The sequence below is a fragment of the Nasonia vitripennis genome (assembly GCF_009193385.2).
Source record: "Nasonia vitripennis strain AsymCx chromosome 3 unlocalized genomic scaffold, Nvit_psr_1.1 chr3_random0004, whole genome shotgun sequence".
NCBI classification, from domain to species: Eukaryota; Metazoa; Arthropoda; class Insecta; order Hymenoptera; family Pteromalidae; genus Nasonia; species Nasonia vitripennis.
The window spans coordinates 3,945,263-3,964,535 of record NW_022279623.1 but is presented as its reverse complement, the minus strand read 5'-3'; the positions used below and the strand labels follow the sequence as shown (position 1 = coordinate 3,964,535).

The 19,273-nt window shown below is 45.9% G+C and overlaps 1 protein-coding gene and 1 non-coding gene across 10 annotated transcripts in view; both read right to left on the bottom strand.

The window, feature by feature from the left end:
• Positions 1 to 19,273, bottom strand: part of LOC100117261 (protein scalloped) — a 130,751-nt gene that overhangs the window by 32,324 nt on the left and 79,154 nt on the right. The window lies entirely within an intron of this gene.
• LOC116416679 lies at positions 4,758 to 4,864 on the bottom strand. Its single transcript, XR_004227011.1, has one exon. It is a non-coding gene; the product is annotated as a U6 spliceosomal RNA (small nuclear RNA).

Here is a 19,273-nt window from a genome sequence, read left to right as displayed (position 1 = left end):
TCGAAAATCATTTCAAGAACAATCTCAATGACGCCACATTACGCGAAACCGTCGCCAAATCAAGTTCCAGCATATCACGAGCAGTCAAGCGCGTTCCGATAATTGTCGTGCGACATTTCAATAATTGTTTATTTAGCAATCGCTACGACCTCAGCTCGCGGCACTGTAATTATCCCTATCTCTCTCCAGCCATACCTTCGGCCACGGTTCGCTCGACTCGCTCCTTTAGCTCCCGGCGCGCACACACACACACACACAGAAACTACAGCGCACGGCAGCGCGCTCGCGACATTCTCGCGCTCGGATTAATTCGTTGTAATCTTAATGTGCTGCTGCCGCTGCCGCCGCCGCCGCCGGTATAAATGCATATGATTCGGTAACAACTCGACAGCGCGTTCTGTCGTTCGCAATTAGAAGGATTAATTTACATACTGCCGGATTAACTGTTAGCCCCGATGAATAATTCAGACTCATGCTAATACGTACCGCCGCGCTCGCCCAACTCAGAGGGTCAATAATTGAATGCTCTTCGCGTGTATATATCTACGCGGCGGCGTGTGTCGCGCGAGACTGCTCCGCGAGACTCTTAATCTTCCGTATTCTCGCATCGATTCCGCGAGACCGCGTCGAAGATTCGCGACTCGGTTTTATGCAACCTTTATCTTCTTTTTTCCTTACACCCGCTGTGTTTAACGACGTCGCGACGATTTTAATGCATACATCCCGAGCGAAATAATAGCAACAGTCCGCCGATCGAGAAGTGCATAACGGCTCTCTTCCTTTCTCTCGAATGCATAAATACGCATTAATTACTTGATTGCATCGATCTCGAGCGCTCGAGCGCCGCCGCGGAGAGCAATGTTTTATTCAATTTTAAGTAGACGGCGCGTCGCCGTCGTCGCGGCGTTTTAATTAATTTGCGCGGGACTTAATTTTTGCGCGCTTTGCATGCTGCCCGCGCGCGCTCTCGGCGCAGTATTACGTAACGCGCGGAATAAATTATCCGTTCTATTAGGCGATCGTTGCGGAATTCGCGAGCGAGCGAGCGAGAGCGGCTGGCCGATTCGGCATCGGCACAGAGTACTTATTCGAGCGCGTTTATTGATTTATGCGCGCCGGCTGCAACTCCGCACCGATCGCCGGAAGATTATCGATGTGTAATTATACGGAAAATTTATGCGCCGCTGGATGCGCGGGGTAAACGCGTTTATGTTTTTTCTTACTTATAGTCAGCTCTCTTTTCGAATACAGTTTGGCGGATATCGCGGGGACGAGCAACGGCTCGACGTACGCGGCTTACGAAACCAAACGTAATGAGAATTCCGAGAATTTGCAACTGTTATCTTGACGTCACGCGCGCACGAGCTGCCGTGAGTCATCTCTCAAATGTGAGTATCTCTTTCAAATCGCTCGTGCGGCTGGAGTTTATTTACGGAGCGATTAAAGGCGCTCGACAATTATTCGCTCAAGCGACGAAAATGACGCTTAAATCGATGTTAGCCAACGAAATCAATCGAACAAAAGCGTTTCGCCAGCGCACACCACCCCAACCTCGATTCCCTCCTCATTTTCCCACGAGCCTCTCGCCGCCGAAATCTCGGCACGTGCATCGGGACCGAAATTGCGCAAAAGCCGGCTGCTCGACGCGAGGTGCAAGAAAAAGAAGCGTCCAGAAGAGCCGCGCAAAGAGAAAAAGAGGAGGAAGAGGGACGCGGGCGACGACGATAAGCAGCCTTTGTCGGCGCGGAGGCGAGGCGAAGACGCTCATTATATCGCTGGGTTTTATCGCGATTCAAAGCGAGAGAGAAAGAGTGCGCGACTATATAGAGATCGCGCGCGCCGGGAATTCCTTTTATCCGTGAGCGACGGAAAAAAGAACGATTATATTGAAAGCCAAGGGATGTATGTAAAAAGCTTGGACCTCGCTTGCAATGATAGATCGCTGATCGTTTTCTGCGCCGCGACGATAATTTACACTGTCAATTATGCGCGCTAAGTGCGCCGCGGAGTCAGTATACTACGTACACGCTGACTATATTTGCGGAGGCTTGGTAAATTGAGAGGTGAGAAAATTGCGACTATCCGAGTGTTTTTCTACCTATAATAGCGGTGTATGTAACGGAGATGAATCGGCTACTGTTGTATCTGCGATCGTTCGATCTCTTGATTATACGGCTTCATCGCTCGGCTATAAATTTAATCCGAGGTATGAAAAACCGATGAAAAGCCACATTAAACCAGCGCACGCGGACAGTATCCCGAAAACGCTCGGCTGTGCAAATACGCGCAGGGGAGTCGGAAAGTTTGCCATACGAAACCGCAGCAGCTCAACCTATCATTGTTATTGCCCGCCGTTGTTGCTACAACTCGCACACACGCACACACACACACTCGGGCGTAACTTTCGGTAGCTAACTGCAACACAGAGCGCAAAGCGCCGTAGGCCAGTAGCCAGTAGCGCGGACCAGTCACGCGAGCGCTTACAAATTGAAGACGCTAATTTACACACGAGTTCGCACTCGGCTTTGCTGTTGCCCTCCGCCGCTTATTAACTCGAGCAAGTTTACCGGGCGAGCTGCTGCCGCTGCTTCTGCTGGCTAACAAGGTGAACAATGTTTGGCAATTATCTCGGCTAAATGATCTCCGGGAGATGCAGCGCCGGATGCAGACGCGCGCAAGCGCGGAAGAGCGAGAGAGAGAAGCTTCGCTGGGATATTCTTCCGGATTGAAGCTGCCGCTGCTGCTGCTGCTGCTGCTGCGCTGCTGAGCTGGGATGTTTCAAAATATACAGGGTTTGATGATGTTGGGGCTAGGTTAGGCGAGGCTTGAGCGGAAGCTTTATTGACATAGAGACGAGAGAGAGGCTGCGCGTTTAGCTGATGCTGCTGCGCCACGTTCCGTGTATTGCTCGTGTTTGCGATTGAAATATAAATCGCAAGCTGTATCTGTATATATTTAAATTAAAATCGCATGTCCCGCGCAAAAACTATCGGATCGTCACCCTACAGATCCCAATCGATCTCCGCACGTAAACAATGACTTCGCGATCGGCGGCTCTCGGATATATAACCCTAACAGGTAATCGCTTTCTAAGTGAGTCCTCTTACACGGCTCGGCGGCTCCTCCTCTATCCGCAGGATTTCTATCTGCGCTCATCTCCTCCACCTCCTCCTCTCCTGTCGCGCATACCTGTGCGCCGCGGAGTCGGGGACATTTTTTTTTCATCCGCGTCCCATGCCTCGCATCGCGGCTCGCTCGATTGCTTACTCTGCCGAAAGTATATAATTGCGCCCGGCTCGACCCGCTCTGCGGATTACAAACGGCTGCAGGCAGAGGGACCGGTTTCAGCTTTTTGCATCGGAATTAATTTCCCGCGATTATTTAGCGCCGAGAATTAAATTAATCCGCGCGTGTGTGTATTTCGTAAAGTACACACGGCGTGTCCGCGATGATCGTTTGAGATTTTGCAACGCGATATATTTGCTGTCTTCGAAATCAAGCGAAATTATAACCGGCGAATCTTCTTAATCCGCGCACGATAATGCTCGCGTAATCGCTGCACTTACTGCATTAGCGCAGGGTTGCGCAATGCTTGTTTATTATCCGCCTGTCCCGAGGCGATAGTACTTATTTATAATGTGTACACGATGAATCATATAGGTACTCAGAAAGAAAATGGTGTAACAGTTCAGGCCGGGTTTTATGCCTATACTCGCCCGGTTGCGAGTATACGCAAATGAGCGGAAACAAGCGCAGCGCGAGATTAATTGAGAGTGAGAGCGTCGATGCGAATTGCTCAATGAGATGCGGGGCCGGGATGCGTCGAACGAGAAAAATGAAGCACGTATGCTGACGCCGTATAGGCGAGAGCGTAGGGGTTTCGAAATCCTTTGAAAGTTACGTGCCTCGCGACTGTTTAAAAAGTATAATAAGGATGTTTACTTTAAATGCACGAGGGTCGGAAAGAGGGGGCGGGGGAGAAAAAAACTGCAGAACTGGAGACCAAAGGGCGCGAATAAAACGCAGATAGATGAAGAAAGTTAAGAGACAGAGCCGCGTGCAAAGGAGAGAGAAAAAAAGGGAAAAACTCGCCGGGGCGGCTTGTCCGACCCTCGGCGGCGGCGGGGCGAGGCGTGAATTACAGAGAGAGAGAGAGCGAGGCGACCGAAAGCGAGAGCGCAGCTAGCCAAGCCATAGCAGACAGGCTCATTGTCCTCCGCTAGTTTAATTAATGCAGCTGAACCGGCGTTACTGCTGCCCCCCACCTTCTGCTCTGCGGCCGTCCCGGCCCGCCTTCCGTCTGCTACATATAGGCGCATCGCGTTGGCCCTTTTCTTTTTTCCCTTTTTTTTCTCTTTCACCTCCTCCACCCTCAGCTCTCGCGTATCTTTGTCGCCCGCGCGCGCGGATGTAGGAACAAAAGCGCGCGCTTGGGCTTTCTGTTTGGAGCGCGCGCGATGAGCTCTCTCTCTCTCTCTCTGCGCGTATTCCCTTTTGCTTTCTTTATCGATTATTTTTTTTTATTTCGCTCTTTGTCACGGCGCTTTCGAGGCCTGTGGGTGGGCTTTGTTTTCATTCGCCGTCGCGTGCGCGGCGTGTTGACCTGCGCCACGCGATTCTCGCTTTGACATTTTACGCGGAAATGGCATTTGCGCACGGTTATAAAACGGTATGGGGATTGCATTAAAAAAAAAATATTCAAAATGTGACTTTCATACTGGAAAAAAACTTGAGGGTTTTCGGATATTGGAACGACAAAAAATGTGGAACGCTTCACGATTTTGCGTGTCATCCTTGCGCAGGGGCCATGCTAATCTTCTCTGTATCGTTCCAATTTTAGTATATGTACTGCCGAAGCAAGTACGACCGATGTGGGCTCGACGCTCCTTATATACGAACCACGGCCGATTCTCGCCGCTTGCGAGATAGGCAATCGTACAGGTAGCCACCTGGTGGCAAATACCTGAAAGCCAAAAGTCATGTTTCGTTAATTGTTAAATAAGTTTTACTGATTATTTATTGCCTCAATAACAGTGTAATTATTATAAACAAAGTTATTAACTGTAATAAAGTTAAACTTGACGTATGCGGAGACACGAACAAATGAAAACTAGATAATGTCAATCAAGCATCTCCATCATAGCATTCAGTCCGATCCTCTCTTTAAAAAAATGATGGCCTTTGTTGTGAAGCATTTAATACGTGATGCTGATTGGTTGCTAGTTGGTTGCATAGGCAACGAGATCAGAACCGCGCTTTAAATTCATAACCCTGAAAACAGTCATAACTCATAACCCTGGTAGAAATGTTTAAGGTATTTAAAAATTAATCATTACCAAGAGTGTGTAGTATTACAACACGTGTATTGAAAAGTGGCACCCTAACCCTATTTGAAGTAGTAATAAAGTGTATGAATATTATTTAGTTTTTTTTTAAATGTCAGTGAGAAGTTCAATTAAAAGAATAAAGAGTTTGAAGATATACTGTGTCTCTGTGCCCAAAGTCGCCCTCGGTGAGGTTTGAGAGGTGAATTTAAGTCTATCATTATACAATGCTCTTTGAATTGTAAAAAGGCTACTAGACATTTTACCTAGAAATATGTAACCGAGATGATTCTGATTTAACGGTTTTCTTTCATATTTTCACATCCAGGCTCATGCGAATTTTTTAATTTAGCGTATCAAATTTTGCTTGTAGATAGTTACACAGAAACTACCCTCTCTAGCACATTGTATTTCTGGCATCCAGTGTATTTTTACATGAAGAAAGTGATAAGTATTTTAGCTTTTTTGTCCAGGCATTAATTAGAATTTTGACTTTTAACAGTTGTGAGAGATTTTGAGACCGATATCTGTTTTTTCATTTTTGCATTTTTTCTCATTCGAAAACTAACAGGTCTAGAAAGCTCATATTTTGCATATAGATTACTTTTGTGATTGTGGAGAGATATTTAAAGTTGAATCGACCTTAACTGAAAAACTTCTGATTTCGACTCCAACACTGATGTGAATGCAAACTCATGCTTCGAATAAGAAAAAATGCAAAAATGGAGAAACAGGTATCGGTCTCAAAATCTCTCACAACTGTTAAAAGTCAAAATTCTAATTAATGCCTGGACAAAAAAGCTAAAATACGCTAAATTAAAAAATTCATATGGGCCTCGATGTGAAAATATGAATGAAAACAGTTAAATCATAATCATGTAGGTTACATGTTTTTTAGGTAGCATAGTAAGTATCTGTGTAAAATTTCAGTTATATAGCTTTTTTATAATGCAACTAAATGGCATTGTAATGATAGACAAACCCACTGACTCTTATACTGAACTTTTCTTCAAATTCACTATTCAAACCAATGATGACGACATTGAGCATTGTTAATATATTTATTAAAAAATAGTTTTGAGGGATATAGTAACATGTTACATGCTTATAAAATATTAGCAGACGTTAGTGTGCCACATAATACTTATAATAGATTTTCTACCAGTGTTATTAGACAGAGATAGAATCAAGAGCGCGCGAAGCGCGCCTTCATTCCTAGTACCCATAAAACTTTAATGAGAACATTAATTATCTTCTGCGTACCACCTCTCGACTGTTCCGTAATCCCCGTATAGTCCCTCTATACTTTCGGATCCTCGAATCTGACAATACAATCTCAAACAAAACACTCGAGAGAGAAAGAGAGGGAGAGATCGAGCCCTGCCTCGGCGGCGTCTGCAACACTACCCATATACGCAATCAAAAATCTTCCCACTGAAATTAATCCCGTTTATCTCCTTTTCCACACCCCTCGTCCACTCCCCATCGTCTCGCACACACTCTTTTGTCACCCGTGTCTCTCTCTATCTCTCTCTCTCTCTCCTTCATTACTCCCCAGCTCGTCCTCCACATCATATCGCGAAACGTACAATCATAAGCACCTCAGCCGTCTGCGGTTTGGTGGCATCAGAGCATCAGAGACCCCACACGCATCAGAGACGCGCACCCGGAGAGAGAGAGAGAGAGAGAGAGAGAGAGAGAGAGAGAGAGAGATAGAGAGCTATATCTGGCCTCTGCCTCCGAACGCGCCTAATCGAGATTCGATTCGGCTGCCGACTCCGGCGGTATATTGCCGCTGCTGGCTGGCTTGGCTCCGCGAGTGGATTATTGATTCAATGAACCGGTGCGCCACCGCCGCCGGCGTCACTTCCCCCCTGTGCGAGGATAGGGGGGAGTGCGCCACACGGAGCCCGTTTTCGGCTTTCAATCGGAACGGGGCGCGCACTCGGCTTTCTCTCTCACTCTGTGCGTTGCATAATCCTCAAATTGTGCGAGTGAGAGCGAGAGAGAGAGAGAGAGAGAGAGAGAGAGAGAGAGAGAGAGAGAGAGAGAGAGAGAGAGAGAGAGCAGACGGTATACGCGCGGATGCTATACGCTCGACGAATGTAGCGTGTAAGGGCTGCTATTACAGCGCAAGCGGACGATTTATAGGGGGGAGAAGGGGGTCGGCTCGGATGAAGGGATGATGCACCGATGGCCTTTCTCTCCGATTCGTAATTATCAATTTATATCTGCGGCGATACGGCTCATCCGGGGCAGGCGACACCTTTTATACTGGTATATACTTCTTGGAGTTTCCCGTATTGTATGGCACGATTAGTATCAGTCATAGTCCAGGGGGAGGGCTGACTTTTATAGGGGATCAGTCTTCTGTATCTCGAGTATTTGTTTACCATTCAACTTATGCTACCCGATAATCTCCGTTTCTGCAGAAAGTACATTATTCGGTCTGGTGGCTCCAAATCTATGAATTTTAAGTGGGTCTGGCAGAATTTTAGTACCCAAAGCCAAGTCCTATACATATGCACACGCTTCGATTTCGCCAGCGGCACAATCGAGCCTCCAAAGTCGAGGGCAAACTCGACTCGTCTCTCTCTCTCTCTCTCTCTCTCTCTCTCTCTCTCTCTCTCTAAGCGCTCTCCAACTACTACCACTACTCGCACAGCCTACATACCACACGAAGTCGAATCGGCGAAGTAAAGAGCGCCGCGCAACAAAGCAACGAGGAGCGCGCGAGAGAAAAAAGCGAAAAACAAGCCGGGCGAAACAACAGGAGAAAGAAGGAAAGCAGTCGACTTTTTGCACTACCTCCTCCTCTACTCCTCGTCGTGGAGTTTCTCTTCGCCGCGCGTTGCAGCAGCAGCAGCGCCGCTTCTTTCTTTTCCCCTCTCTTATATTGACTTCGAGCTCGAAGAATAGCCAAACAAAGGAGCGAAAAAGAGAGCGAAAACGCGGAAAAAGACGAACGCGCGCCAAAGACGTAGAGGCGCAATGCAAAAGGGGTGGGGATAGCGGGAAATAAATGGAGAGGAACGTAGTTGCGAAGGAAAGAGAGACGGGACGCGAGGAGAGAAGTAAAGGAGAAAAAGGCCGCGTCTCGGAGAGAAATGAGTGAGAGAGAGGAGGCTGTATATAGAGAGAGTCGGGGTCAAGGTGCTCGGGCCAGCTTCTTCGCCTCCTGCTCTTTTTTCCTCCGCGCGCGCGACTGGCCAGCAGCTAGCGCTTAACTGGAAAAGTTCGTCAAAGTCCGCAATAACAGCCGGCACTGCTGCACGCGAGAAACTTAAAAATCGCCGAGCTTCGTCAGCCGTTTGCTCCTTTTTTCGGCAGCAAAGTTTTTCGACCGCTGTAATTACTTTCGGCGAAAGTCGTTCGCGTTGTCCCATGCGCGCAGCGGACGTTTGCTCTTTATACAACCGTTGATGGGGCCATCAGAGAAGTCTGAGAGAGATGCATGTGAAATTGACGAAAGATATACGTACGCGGCTTCCTTCAATCGCAAAAGCACAGTCCATTAGCGGTCGCGTCGTATAATTTAAAGGCCGCTGCAGAGGAGCTTCCGATTGGCTTGTAATGAAGCGCGCGCGAAACCTGTAATGAATCGCCGGAGGTGCAGTACGCGTGTATAGTATGTAATAGCTCTATGTACGGAGAGGAGATGCTCATTGTGGCGGACAAATTTATTATTATTGATTTCGCAAGCGCTGCTGCAGCGCCGCTAGATGGATAGCGTAGCCTCGGGAGAAAGAGGAGTGTTTGGAAAAACGAAGTTATGAAACGGAGGTGTGCGTTCGAGTTATCGGCCGAGTAATTAGGGGTAACGGAAAGGATTGAGTGGATTATAATGACCGCGGCGCACGGCCGGTTATGGTTGTGACGGCGAGTGATTTGTGGATGTGTTTCTTACCACGGCTATTCTTCCAATGGCGTATGATATACTTCGAGTAACCTAATTGGATTTTAAAAATAAAAAAATCCACTTCCTGCTCGAACGAACGAGGAACCGTACGACTTTCCAAAAATGTACACACACACACACACACACACACACCGCTGTTCCCCAAACGCACAAGATTAACAGCCGCGGAGTAGCCCTCTCTCGCTCTCGCGCGACAAGAATGGCTTTTCCACGAGAGCGCACGAATAGGTCCGCAGGCGCATCGAGCGAAAATTCTATTAATGGAAAGTGGGTTTCAGCGGAGCCCCTTCTGCGGATATGTCGCGCGCTGCTCTCGGGCCTTCCTACGCTATGTACTCAGCGGCAGCGAGAGACTTTCGGGAATCGCGGCGACGACGACGACGACTCCAGGCGCTAGTAATATTAATACCGGCGAAGTAAGCGACACCCAAGCGCGTCGCTATAAATACAACGCTAGAGTGGTTTTGGCTTTTGGAGAAAATTCGAGGGTTCCAGTTTACTGAACTTTGCGGGAAAAATTGAGCTCTTTCGGCCTGGAAGGTATAAACAACGTGGAGAGATTAATTAATTAGCTTGACTGAGCTTTTTAGAAGATAACGTTATGCACTCTACCGATACTCATTAATTTTTAAAAAATTCTGTACTCGGAAACGCGATGCGAGTGCTTGCGCAATATTACGCAACGACGACGGGGCGTCTAATAATGAATTTCGAATAATCGCAGCGGCGCATCTCAAAAAGCGACGATATTATCGGGCGGATAAAAGGCAATGGAGCCTTTGCAGCTGCGAGGGCGTAATTAATTTGGTAAAAGTAGGCAGCAGTGACGAGGCCGCAAGATTTCGAGGGATAACGCGTGTACGGCGCACTACGACGACGACGACGACGACGACGACGACGAATTATCACCGAGAAAGCGGAAGCGGAGTGTCTGGTATGCCAAAATCGATAAAGCACCGGGACTCTCTCTCTCTCTCTCTCTCTCTCTCTCTCTCTCTTCCTCTACTGTATATAGCCGCCCGAGCGTGTGTATAGTCCCCCTCTCTCTCTTTTGCTCCTCCACTTCTTCTTCTTCCATGTGCTCGCGAAAACGCGACGTAATTTACAGTGTGGCCCCAAGACGCGGCTAATAAAATTTGAGAATTTATCCGGTGCGATGAAGGCGGCGCGATTGTGCTAAGCTTTTTTCACTCTCGAGACGCGGCCTTATTGAAATCAGGCTATGCAGATTGAGACTTTGCGCTTGGAAACTATACGAAGCACCGATAAATGCATCAAAGCCTATAAGACTAGCCGTAATCCGGAGCTTAAACAAAGCCGCGGCTCGATATTTGCAGATCGGAGCGATACCCACACACACACACACACGGGGCCAAATAAAAAGGAAGTGTTGCGCGCGAGCGCGGACGGTCGTGTGGCACGTCAGGTCGCATGTCCCGAGCGCGCCGACCCCACGAAATTGGGTTACGACGTTCGCGTTCGGTATTCCGTTAATGGCCGTAATTAAAATCATGCTGCATGTGTGTGTATGTGTGTACAAGCTCTATACAAGTAGGCGGATGTGTACACGAGGAAGGAGTGTTGAGCGGGACAGTTTTGACTGCTGCGCGAGAGTATAAGAGAGTCATTTTGATAATGGGGTATTATTTTGGGGCGGGATGGAACGTGTTTTGGAGTCGTTAGCGGAAATGATTCGGAGGCAGGTTTGCGCTGACTGTTCTTGAACATGCGTGTACATGCGAGTTTTCAAAATTAGCCTGGTCAATTCATTAGACTGTGATCTGTGGCTTTTAATTATAAGGTGAGTTAATGTTCGTATAACAACGTCGTACATACTACGCAAACGCGATGTAAAGTTTTATTGCATAACATAAACTCCAACGCGTTGTCAATTGAAACAATGAAAATCAGAGTCGCGACGCGGTGCGGGTAGAATAAAGGGAATTTTTACAGACACTTTAGCTGTTTTATTAGCGCGCGTTTGGCGGCTAACAGATCGTTCGCCGTAATAAACGAGCACATTCATTACAGCCATCCATATATACTTTAGACGATCGCGAACCTCTCGGAAATAAAATCCTCATCGCAGCGCGCGCCGGTGCATACGCAACGCATGGGCGTCGATTTAACGATTTCTCAGCCCCGTTAAATCTTCTAAGCGTATATAGACAGTATGCACAGTGAGAGGTGATTTCGAAACAATCGAAATTCGCAGTGAGCAAAAACTCGAAGCTATTATTGTACCGAACTTAAAACGAAAACATTGTGTACACACACGTGTAATGTCCCACGTTTATATACCTATAGTACGAATGCGTATAACGCCTAATAGACGGCATCCACATACACACAAACCAACGAGAGCTGTACCGATTGCGACAATACACTACCGAGCGCAGAAAATCGGAGCGAGTGCTCTGACCTTCGCGTCAGCACTCCTCGCGCGCGAAACACGATTGCAAGACATACGCGACGATCCTGTGTGGCCGGTGCTGATTGGGCGACCGCGATCTTCTTCATCTAAATTACAAAACTGCTTGCATCGACACCGAGGCTTTAAAAACCCTGGAGCCGATCCACGCAGCACCTTTTTGCGTAGTTACTTGCTCACTATCGGTTGTAGCTGATTCTAAGGTGAAGCGGCGGTGTTTGATTGTGTTAGTGCTTGGAGCGTGCTAAATCCGTCCAACACCTTGGGAGCGTGCTAAATCCGTCCCTCGGCATAACAATCACCGGAAAGCCCTTTGAATCCAGACTCACACCGTAGAGAGAAGTACAAGCTAAGGTCCGTCGAGTGGAATCTCCGGCGTTAGCAGTGCAGTTGATCAACATATTTTATTGCCACGAGTAATCGTGTAGAGTAACTCAATCAGTATTGGCCACGTACGGATCGTAGAAAAATCCTGCGTACCTACTAAGATTATAATTGTAAGTCTTTACACTACATATTTTAAATACGATACTATCAACGAAACTACTAGATAAATGTCGAACATCAAACGTCTGTGAAGTGCTCTGGGTCAATTAAAAATAAATCAATAACAAATAATACAAAATACAAATTCAGCGAGTAATAAATTAATTGAAACCACCATAAATCATATCCTCAAATAGAAAGTCAATAGCTCCTACTAAATCATCATCGAAATCACAAAGGTAAGAGAGATAGCACTACGATAGAGAACTCGGATACATCGAAGTCCGAACGAAACCATCAAGAGCAGACAATACACCGTCCACGCACAAGAGTGTCCGCGCACAAGTAAGTCCGCGCCGGTCCCATCTCCAGACAACAACAGTGCATTAGAGAGTCCGCGCCGTACTGTCCGCGCACGCGTCCACTCGTGCTTAAAGACAGACAAATTATACACCCAGACATTCAGTACTATTCATTCAACCCTAGTACTCCCTAGTAACAATAAAGCTCCCGAGCTTATGCTAGTTTCCGCGAACTAAATAATTATTTGTGAACTCGCGCAGACCGCATTTATACCAAATACGGTCTTTACAAAATGGCATCCCTGGTGGGGAACTAGCCATTGTTACTAGAGTAACAATTTCTAGAATTTCTTCGAGAAGTCTTTAGATTAGATTTATTTTAGAAGTTTTTCTTTTGAAACCTATAAAAAGTAAAATACGAAAATGTCGATCGATTTAAATCAAACTAGAGAGCAGATTCTCGCTATTGAGGACGTGCAAGCTAGAATTAAGGCGTTGGACCAGTTTTATCGTGTCCAGCAGGCGGAACGTGATCGTCAAATGTTGGACGTGTCCCGTGGTGTCATGGAGGCAAGTCAGACTCAAAATATAGCTAGAGCGGTCATGCACATACCCGAATATGACGGAACTAATATGCATCTTAAAGAGTTTCTTCAGGACGTGGATAACGGATTTACGCTACTTCCACGAGAACAAGAGCCACAGTATTTAAGGTTAGTAATTTCAAAATTGAGAGGTAGAGCAAGGCAAATGTTAGAAGGCCACACGTTTACCACATTATCAGATCTCAAAAAGCACCTAAAAGAAAGCTTAGCTCCTAACAAATCATACGGTCATTATTTGAATGAAATTCAATCAGCCACAATGAGGAAGGGAGAAAACGTTCGGCAATTTTACGGACGTTTGAATGTATTGATAAATTCAGCTGTCACAGCCGTGAAAGAAGGATTGACAGAAGCACAAGCAGCTGTGGACCAAAGGCCGCACCTCGAGTTGCTAGCGCTGGAGTCCTTTGTTAATGGGTTACCGGACGGCTGGAGGACAGGTCTGGTGGACTCGGCTCCGCAAACCCTACAAGCAGCCTACAATTCAGCCCTCAATTATGAGAAAGCCAGGATAAAAATGACAGGTGACAATTACGTGTATCCCCGAGTACACTATGTTTATTGCAACCCTGATCAGAGACCGAGAGAAAGAGAAAATATTCCAGACTTTGTTCAACCAACGAACATCGCAGATAAAAATTATGAGGACGCAGTAGAAACTGTAACGAAGAGAGTAAATTTCCATGAGGCAACACACAGAAGAGACGAAATTGCTCACGCATACAACGCGAATGATACATACTTTCCAAAAACCGTGATTGAGAATGGGAGAATAAATGCTCCACCTCAATTGAGATACACGCCAGCACCCGAACCCACGGGTCCAATAAGTATATTGAAACGGCCACAAACCCAGTCGAGAAGCAGATCAGTGTCTCCAGCACGAGGATACCCTCCTGGGACTGTGGACCACGGACAGTATGGACATCCTTATCCACCGATGGGACCATACCCGTATATGCCTCCTCCGCCGTTTTACTATTACCCTCCGGGGAATACCCCTTTTGCTTTTCCATACAGTAATCCATATATGCAACATCCTATGCAAGGACAAATGCAAGGATATGGATACCAACAGCCATGGATATCAATGGAAGGCAAGGCGATAGAATTCAAGGGTGATAGGAACCGATCAGCGTCACCGTATCGGGGAGATAAAATTCATTTAAACTGGGAGGAAGCTCGTCGGAAGGATGCGGCGACGGGCTCATCGACACAGCAACAGCGTCCAGCGAGCCCGAGGCCAAATCAGACAGCAGAAGGCCAACACAGATTATACGACTCACGACGAGAGTCAAGAGAACTCCAACAGTAAAATTGGAAATCGAACAACTAACGGTACCAGAAGCTCTGTGCATCATAGATACCGGAGCTGAGGTAAATGTAGTTAAACATGACTCATTACGACCAGAAGTAGTCATAGAACATGATAACTTTATAAACATCATGGGAATAGCACCCAAAGGATTCGACACCTTAGGAACAGTAAAACTAACTGTTATGGGTAAGAAACACACCTTTCATGTGTTACCCTCAAGTATACCTTTACATGAGGACATTATATTAGGCAATCCGTTTCTCTACGGAGAGAAAGTGAATATTCAGTTCGGCGATGAGGTCCTAATCACCGAAAGCCAACCAATAACACCAGTGCCTTTTGTACATAAGCATTTCCCCGAAAATCAGGAGGACGTGGACATAAAATATGGCCAAATAAATGTTGAAGGACAATCTTCGGAAGGTAAAGAGACGGCCGTAGAAGAGTACGAATTTCCGTATGAGTCCGAAGCCATCGATCCTAACGTTCAGGACTTGCCGACCAGACCGTACAATCCAAACGGATTCAAATTGAAAGCTAATACAGTTTTCAAGCTACCAGCTAGAGCCAAGGTTCCCGTGAGAATACCCGCTACGGAAGATTCAGTACAAGGGCAGGCCTACTTAAGGCTGATCAAGACCGTCCCGGGAGTATACATTGGGGAAGCTGCAGTAATGAATGAAAAGGGTTACTGTTATGCAATGGCCATAAATACCAGAGAAGACCCAGTAGAAATCGAAATCTCGCCGCAACATCTTGAAGAATTCGATTTAAGTGAAGATGATGACTTCCTGGACTTTCCACTGGAAGGCGAAGCTCCGAAAAATTCGGAAGAAAGAATAAATTTTATTATGGAAAAGGTTAGAAAAACGTATCATAAGAGACACGAATTGAGACAGATACAACGAATAGTGAAGAAATATTCACATTTGTTTTATCTACCTGGAGATCCAGCACCTAGGACATCTTGTGTGAGACATAAGATCCGGACGACGGATGAGGAGCCAGTCCGAGTAAAATATAAAAGAGGACCAACAGGACAAGAAGAGGAGTTGTTCAGTCAGTTACAGAAACTCCTGGACGCTCGAGTCATCAGACGTTCAAACAGTCCATTTTGCAGTCCGTGTAGAATTGTTCCAAAGAAACCAGGACCGGACGGTAAAAGGAAATACAGGTTAGTGATTGATTATCGCAAATTGAATGCAAAAACAATAAAAGATGCGTACCCATTGCCTAACATCGTAGAGATTCTGGAGCAGATAGGAAGCGCAAAGTACTTTTCGGTTTTCGATTTAGCTATGGGTTTCCATCAGATAGAACTAGAACCGGAGGATATTCAAAAAACTGCCTTTAACACCAAGTATGGTCATTTCGAGTATGTGTGTATGCCATTCGGATTGGCTAATGCGCCCCCAACATTCCAGCGTTTAATGGACTGCGTTTTATCGGGCTTACAAGGAGTAGAAATGTACGTTTTTCTAGATGATATAGTGATTTATGCAAATACCTTAGAAGAGCATGAGGAGAAAATTTATAAAGTGTTTGACCGGTTGTCCGATGCAGGGTTACGCTTGCAAATAGATAAATGTCAATTTTTAACTCCAGAAATAATATATTTAGGCCACATAATTGATTGCTATGGAGTAAGGCCAGATCCAAGTAAAATTTCGGCAGTTAAAAACTTCCCGAAACCGACAAACCAAACGGAGGTCCGTCAATTCCTTGGACTAGCAGGATACTACCGACGTTTTATTAAAAATTTTGCAGACAAAGCCCGACCTCTTAATTCACTTTTACAGAAGAACAAGAAGTGGGAGTGGGCTTCTGACCAAGACTCGAGTTTCGAAGTATTGAAACAGGCCCTATGTGAGGCGCCTGTTTTAGTATCAGTGGACGTCGAAAAGCCTTTTATATTGACTACTGACGCCAGTGATGGAGCCATAGGAGCAGTCCTTAGCCAAGGTGAACCAGGAGAAGACCACCCTGTAGCCTACATGTCCCGTTCTCTTAATAAAGCAGAGAAAAACTATTCAACAACCGAAAAAGAATGCCTGGCTATGGTGGAAGCTGTAGACTATTTTAGACATTACCTGTATGGCCGGCATTTTACTGTGTTCGGAGATCATGAACCTCTGACCTGGATGGACTCCCTTAAAGACCCAGTTAGTCGGCTCAATAGATGGAGAATGCGCTTGCGAAATTACTACTACACTTTTAAGTACAAACCTGGACGATTAAACATTAATGCGGACGCGTTGTCTAGAAATCCCGTTGATAAGCACGATCAAGAAAATTTAGGCAATGAAGGTAAAAATGAAGATAGTAAAAACCAGGGGGAGGAGGCGCGAGTAATGCCGATTAGGCCGAGACCAACAAAGACATCGTTAGTTAGACAAAATCGTAGCAAAAATAAGTCGGAGGAAACAAAAGAAACGAGCAAAAAGAAGACTGGACAGAAAACCAGTTCGAGGAAAGATGCGCCACCAATTCCAGCCGGAATGGAAGGCGGACAGGCTGATTTGGATGGAAGCACAATTGCAAAAAGGTTAAGACAGAGAAGAGCGGACACCGCAAAGACGGTGGCCTTCTCGGAGCCAGAGGTGACTGAATTCTCGTCCGCTAGTGAAGAGCAGTCCACGGACGTCACACTAACGGAGGACCACAGTAACGAAACATCAGACGCACCCCCTATACCGTTAAGGAATAGGTCGATTCTTCCAAGTTTAGTAGAAAATGAATTAAGGTCTGAAAGCGACATGAATTCGGAAGAAATTTCAAATTCAGGTAAAAGCTTGGGAGAAAGTGAAGTTGAGGAGGTTTTGCGAGATAAGCCGGTAAGAAAAAAAACGTCCGTTCCACAAGTCCAAACAAAAACTACGAAAAGCATTCTAAAAACACCTATGAAGGACTCATCGTCATCTAGTAGCGAGGGTGAATTAATGAAACCGCAGTTACACTCAACCATGAGAAGGTCTGTACCGGGACAAGTACATAATGAACAAGAGTTGGACGAGCTGTCTTGTATCGAGAATGCAAGAGGGGCCCAAGAGATGAGCGCAGAGGATCTGGGTTCGATAGAGGAGAGAGTCCAAGAAACAACTTTTAACCAGAAGTCCTCACTTTGTTGGGACAACTATATGGAACAACACCCAGAAACGGTAGTGCAGGACAGCTCAGCTGGAGAAGATCTTACAGATGAAGAGTGGAATATCGAGAATGCGTCTAGCTTAGTGCCAGAACGGAAGGCTAAGTCCCTTTCACCGTCACCGTCAAACCCAGCGGATGGATTTCCAGAAGACTTGGTTAAACTCAATAAAAATCATTCAATACCAAGCGGCGCAGTAAGGGAATGGATGCTTGAGTATGCACACAAGTATGCAAGTCCAATTCGTGCTAAGTCCCCTCTAAAAGTAACTAATGCCTGCTCCACGGCTTGGCATGGAGAAATGACGGAAGTACCTTCATGGAAGAATCTATCAACAATAGAGCAGGAGGACAGTGAAGAAGAATCCGAGGAGGAAAAATTCGTTCACCAGAACCAGCCGAATAAACTAACAGAAGACGACGAGAAACTAAGACAACCTGATATTACGGAAAATCTAAAATCCACGGAAGACGGAGGACGTCCCACGCTTGTGTCGAACATTGGGTCAACCACGATCGACACCGATAAACAATTTCCAGCCACAGCACCGTTGCTCAATATAGGGGAACCAATTGTTGACGGTACTATTTTGAGATTATTAAGCACGAGAGAGTGTGTGACGTATTTAAAGGACAACATAGTTCACTTTGTGCCTAAAGACCTAAATCTGTCCACAAGCACTAATAGACTGCTTACCGATATAGAGGCCATTTATCGAGACGATCTGATGAAGGCTAAGGCCGACGTGGGAGACGTTATAATAACAATCAATCGTAAGAGATATGTATTTAGCCTCGTAGTAACTGAAAAAGTTGGAGACGAAGTTAAACCTAGTAATTTGCTAAAGTGCTTGAACACACTAAAAGCACTTATAACTGAAAAGAAACTACGATCGTTTAGGATAGCTAGAACAGGCGAACTCACGGATAAACTTCCTAGAAGAGTTTTAGTGCAAACATTCAAAGATTCCTTTAAAAATGTTAAAATAGCAATAACATTCTGCTACGGAACGTGCAAAGTGTTGGCTCCAGAGTACCGGTTAACCGTGCTACAGGACTATCACAACAGTCTGTTTGGAGGACATAGAGGGATGGGCAAGACGTACAGACGTATACGAGAAAGGTATCAGTGGAAGGGCATGAAGGAGGACGTACAGGAATTTGTCCGTAAATGTGAAATATGTCAAGAACAAAAATTGGTTCGGATAAAAACCAGGGAACCTATGGTTATTACTGATACGCCTTCGGAAGTTTTTCATAAAGTAGCTATCGACACGGTGGGACCGCTGTGTAAAACAACCGAAGGAAATATGCATATCCTCACTATGCAATGTCAGTTTTCTAAATTCTGTATTGCTGTACCCATCCCAAATATAAAAGCCATCACCATTGCAGATGCTTTAACGAGATACTTGTTTGCCCAACATGGAGTACCTCGCATAATATTAAGTGACAGAGGTAAAAGCTTCCAAAACAAATTACTATTAGAGTTGTCCGAAATTTATCAGTTTAAGCTAAATACTACAACCGCATACCATCCGCAGTCGAACGGATCGTTAGAGAGGAGTCACGCTGTCCTAGCGGATTTCTTAAGGAATAAAGCATCTAGCAAACAGGATTGGGACAAGGTTATTCCTTTCGCCATGCACGAGTATAATACATCAATACATGCTTCAACCGGCTTCACACCGTTTGAGCTAGTGTATGGGCGTCCAGCGAGAGCACCACACCGATTGCCGGATGA